Genomic DNA, 6000 nt, shown 5'->3' on the forward strand with positions numbered 1-6000 from the left:
GACGGCCGCGCAAAAAGAAGAAAAATTCGCGGAGCAATAACATCATGGCCTGCCTATTTTTTTCGTGAATTTGTTGGGGCTGGTCCGCCCCTGGAAGAGCGTCTGGTCCTTTATTATAAATTTTGTCGTAAAAACAAAGAAGTCTGGTCTGTGGCCGAGCAAAAAGAAGAAAACCTTTTGGTCCGCCAAAGAAAGAAAACGAACGCATAACGAAAAGGAGCACATTTCAATAAGTCGGAGCGCGCGTATATAAAACCATTTCATTTTGCCGAAAAATATAAAAGCCGTGCAAGAAAAGGACGCCGAACCGGCGAAATAATGAATAAAGGAAGAAAGAAGATGTGCTCTCATATGGGTCCGCGAAGCAGCAAAAAAAGAAGCCGCGAAGAACCAAGTTCGCAGAGTCGAAAATATTAGAGTCCGTCCTCGTCCGACTTTATTACCTTTACGAAAAGGATTTTTATGGTACGGCATTTTTATTGCGGACAAGTTTTAAAAATTCAAAAAACAACTGAAAATCGCAGACAAAATAAATCATAAAGCCGCGTGCAGCCGAGAGAGAGAATTCGACTTGGTTTCGGGACCGAAGGAAAATAAAAAAAGAACTTACATGTATACCTACGCTAAAGTCTGGGGCCTTAAAATTCGACCGTTTTAATTGCGTTTTTAAATGAGTTGTGCGAGTTTTAAGGGCACAATGCAGTGAATTTATATTGGTTTATTAATTTTAATTTGACAGGGCCGACGGGCCACGACCGCAAAAACTAGAACATGTCTGGTGGTAAAGCACGCACGGATGCTACAACGGACCTATTCTTTTCGACTTTTTTGGCCTTTTACGACGACCAACGCCAGAAATTAATACGTTTGCTCAACGTTATCGCCAGCATCGCAAAGACCGGACTCGATGCCGGTATTTGCGTGGGAAAATAAATTCTTCGACTTTTATATTGACAGAGTACGCTTGATAAATGACACAATTCTTGCAATAATAATTAATATTGATCGATTCTACTGGACGTCCCAACGCCACAATCGGAAAATCAAAGCAGCCATGCAGTTTTCTAGCTGGAATTTCATTATACCACAGTTTCTCAGTTTCATAAATTTCAAGGACTTGCCAAAATCTTTTCAAATCCAAATTCTCAATTTCATAGTTTCAGTTTCCAAAACCTTTTTAGATTTCTCATTGCGTGTTATATAAAGATTTTCAAAATTTCGGTAGCTTTTCCAATGTTTTTTTTTAAACAGTTGCATAATTTCTATATCTGTAATTTGAATTTTCTAGCTTCTAAGATTTTCCGAGTTTTCACGTCCCACTTTTCCGGTTAGGTATTTTTTCCCCAGACTTGTTCCCACTTTTCCGGTTAGTTAGGTATTTTTTCCCCAGACTTGTTAGTTTTTTAGCTCAGTTTCTAAAATATTAATTGTCTACTTCTTCACCGCTTTAGATTTCCAAACTTTTGTCTTCCCAGTTCCTGAAATGTCATTTTTGTGATTGCAGTTTCTAGAAACTCAATAGCTTCTCGTCGATTTCTAGTCACCGCGTTGACGCAAATTTGCAACCGTTGTCATAGTATGAGCAATGTGATTTGCGTTGCTATGTTGCAAATTGGATTTGCCGTAACGCAAGTAACACTTGAAATTGACCCCTAAGGGCTCGATTTCAATTCAGTGGCGCATATTGCGTTGACGCTGTTGCTAAGGTAGCAACAGTTTGATTGGGGTTGCTAAGGCGCAACTTTGATTTGCAATGCCGCAAGTCAACATGAAATCGAGCACCTAGTCTCTAAGGTTCCAAGTTTTTGTCTTATCAGATTTAATCTTTAGTTTCTCAATTTTTAGATTTGGAATGCTGAATCTAAACTTGAAATTATTAAGTTTCTCAGTTTTTTAGTTTTCTAATTTCTTATCTTTTTAAGTCAAGTTCCAAATTTTAATTTTGTGACTTGGTTTCTAAATTCTATCTTTAGCTTCTCAGTTCTTCTTTCAAATGTTGAATATTACAGCTTCTCAGTTTCTAAGGTTTTTGAATTCTTATCAGATTCTATCCTTAACTTCTCAGTTTTTTAATTTATCGGCCAAAATTCCTGTTTTTTTAAGTTTTCAGTTTTGTATTTTTAAAAATCTTAAATTTCTAGCTTCTCAGTTTTCTCGGCTTCAGAGTCGTTTCTTCAGGTTCACAGTCTGATCTTCATGGTTCGTATACACTTCAAAGTTCTTAGATTTTTAGGCTTTAACTTTGGCTTCTCAATTAAACTAAATTTCTAAATTTTTGACTTGTCGATCTAAAATTTTAGCTAGCTTCCTTGTGCTCTAAATTTTTCATTTTTTGTTATTTCAAGATCAGTTTTTTTTTGCTTCCCGATGTTTTGCAATTCGAATTTCTTTTTCTTAAATTAGTGCCTGAAATCATAGGTTTCTGGCTTCAGTTTCTAAAATATCAGTATTTTACCTTCCCAGATTTCCAAGTTTTTAGAATCAGTTCAGCTTCTCAGTTTCTAAATTTTGTTTTCACCGGCCACATTTCTATTTATTTCTGATTTGTGCTTCAAAACTTCAATTTTCAAACTTTTCAAATTTCCAGATTTCTAACTTTTTTTCTTCCAAGTTTTACAGTTTCTGGAATTTTATTTTTATAACTTATGTTCTCAAATTTGTTAGTTAATATTTTTTCAGCTTCCATATTTTTATCGATCGAGTTTTTATAAGATTCCATCATTAGCTTTTCTGTTTTTTGATTTCCCGGACCAAATTTCCGATTTCTTAATTTTGCAGTTGCTTTTACAAAAATCTCAATTTTCTAGACTTTGTCGTTGCCGTTGCTTGTTGTCTCTTCAGACATTATATCATTCACTCAGTTTTTTAATTGTATAATATCAGTTTCGTAATTCCCATTTGTCTAGCTCCTGAGGCTCCAATTTCTAAGGTCTTGTCTCAGATTCTATTTTTTCATTATAAACATTTTTGAGATTTCAAAATTTTTCACTTTTTACATCCAATTTTATATTTTTATAGCTCGTTAGTTTATAAAACTGAAATCAGTTTCTTACACGTCCAAGTTTTTGGTTTATCAGTTTTTAGTTTTTCTTATTCTCCCGCGAATCTCACGATCAACTTTAGCTCCTCGAAATTTTAAATTTCAAATTTCTTGTTTTTTTTGCAAAGTCAAACAGCCAAATTCCTACCTTTTCAAATTTCTAACGTTTCTACATACTTAGAATTTATTTGGCTTTCCAGTTTTTAATTTTAACTTAAATTTTCAAATTTTTGACTTTTCCAGTCACTTTCCTAATTATTTCTTAGTTTCTTGCCCTAAAACTTCCATTTCCTAGATCAATTTTCCTGTTTTCATCTTTAAAAAGTTAGAGTTCTAAATTTTACAGTTTCTGCAATTTCTTCTTTCGCTTATTTTTGGAGCAAACTTGCGTTATTTAGGCTCATTTTACGCAGAATTTCACGCAGAATCCAAAACTGCGCTGAAAATCCACATACGGCAACAAATAACCGAGTTATTCGTTTAAATATTTGGATATTTGATTTTTTTCTTTAAATTTAAATTTAAATTTTCTTGCTTAAAAAATTTCGCAGTCTTCCAAATTTTTGATTTTTTACCTTCAATTTTATGGTTTTTAAGTTCATGTCGTATCGTATGTCGTTCTATTTTTTGCCTTTCTATTTTCTCATATTTCTTTGATTTTCCTTCCAAAATTCTTTTCAATTTTTTTAATTTTTATATCAAAATTTTTGATTTGTAGTTTCAGTTTCTAACAGCAATTTTCTAGCTAGCAGAATGCAAAGCTCTTATCTTCTTGTCTCCGAATTTATAAGGAAATCTAGGTGGCCCTCGGAAGTCGGTGAACTTCAGAATTCAGTGGACCTCGCATTTTTCATGTGGGAAAACACAGAAAACTGTAATATTTTGCGAAGTTTCACAACTTAAAATTGTAAAATTCCAGTATTTGAAAATTTAAAATATAAAACGACATACCTGTCAAGCCGAAAAGATGTATTGTGCAATAGAAAGGGACCGACGACAGATCCATGTGGTTCTCCCACATCCCACATAGCTCGAATTAATGAAGATATTTTAAAACCACCATATAAAATTCTATATTTGCTCGAATTTATTACAAGTTGTTTATCGAAAAATCATAAACCATCCCGCATAATAAAAATTTATTGAAATTATTGAATGATAGTGTTTCTCGAATCGCAAAAATATGTGTTATGGTCCCCGAAGACGCAGTGCAATAAATCCGTCCGGAGGCGTCTGCACGCGAAGCAGTCATGCAAAAACAAGCCTACCAACTGCGCCAAGCAACATTTTCAAGTTGATGACAAGTGGCCCACTCTTCGCCCGAATTATCATGATGAGTCCCGACTTTGGAAATTACACCCTGTTGATGTCAGTTGTGTTAAATGATGTCGCGCATTAAATGGGTAAAAACTTGCGAAAATTTAAATGTTACAGGCAGCCCGCCATCCGTCATTGTCACCGACACAGTGTTACCAACATCGCGAAAGTCCTCCTAAAACGTGTTACAACGGCTAATTAACATAATTGCTATTTGCATAAGTACGGGGTTTTTGGGGATTTTAGGGGTGAAAATATAAAAGAGCAATCAATACGCGCAGAGTGACGTTTTTTGCTCAAATCTCATAAATTCCTGCGTTCCTCTTTTCACACTTTTTTGTTGTGACAGGTAGATAATACCATTAGCTTATTGTCGCCTTAAGTGGACCCTTGTGACCATCTTGTGGTCTCCCTCCGAGTCCTAAATTATCTCGACCTCTGTGGTCACCTGCTGCGAAATTTAGGGTGGACGACGATTGTTGCGCCCGTAATAGCCATTTAACGATTATATAAACAGGACGGTGCCCTCGATGACTTTTTTACCGAAAAAAACTTGCGATTTTACGATTTCGAGTGCTTCAATTTATGGAGGTCGAGCGATCTTTATTTACGCGAATTTCACGGTCTGTGGGAAAAAGAAAATGTGATGAGAGTCAAAAGGGGACGAAATTTTTTTAAGGTTCAAAAAAGTGGCGACAGTTTGAGTTAAAAACCGTTTAATGGCGCCCATTCTCATTTATAACTAAAAAGAGAAGTCAGATCGACAAAATACCACTTCAGAAATTGTAAAACAGAGGACTTTAGATTCTAGAAACTCAGAAGAGAAGAACTTAGAAATCAGAGAAACTGAAAAGCTAGAAAATTTAATTTTTCTTATAATTTAAATTTGAATCACAGAACTATTAGAAATATCAGGAATTTGATCGGAGAAGTCAAAAATTTGACAATTTAGATACTGAGAAGATAAATGGATTCTGAATCTAAAAAGCTAGAAACGTAAGATTTTAGTAACGGAAGCTAGAAAACTGAAGAAACATGAAGAAACAAGGAATTCAAAATTTAAAAAACCGACAAACTAAAATAGATCTTGAGATCAGCGGAGAAATGAGAAAAATGGACATTTTAAATCGACAAAAATATGAAAGTTGGAAAAATATCAACCAACAAATCTTGAACTTGAAAAGTTATAAAAATAAAATTTCAGAAACTGTAAAACTTGGAAGACAAAAAGTTTGGGAATTTGGAAAATTGAAGTGTAAAAGAACAAATCAAAAATAATAATTAATAATAAAAAAATAATCCAAAGATGTGACCAGTGAAGACAAAATTTTCAAAATTTAGAAACTGAGAAGCTTAACTGATTCAAAAACTTGATAATCTGGGAATCTAAGAAGGTTAAATATTGATATTTTAGAAATTGAATCTAGGAAACTATGATTTCAGACACTTAAGTAATTTAAAACAAATAGAAATTCGAATTTTAAAACACCGAAAAAAAAGTGATTGAAAGTGAAATTGAGAAGCCAAAGTTGAAAAGCTAAAAACTTTGAAGTGTAAGAAACAAATTTTCAATGTAAAAAACCAAATTTGTTGAAATTTAAAAAAAAATTAACTTAGAATCGTAATAAGATCTTAAAAATTTA

This window comes from Gnatocerus cornutus, chromosome 3 (assembly GCF_029298725.1).
Source record: "Gnatocerus cornutus isolate USDA-ARS CGAHR chromosome 3, icGnaCorn1.1, whole genome shotgun sequence".
In the NCBI taxonomy this organism is placed as follows: Eukaryota; Metazoa; Arthropoda; class Insecta; order Coleoptera; family Tenebrionidae; genus Gnatocerus; species Gnatocerus cornutus.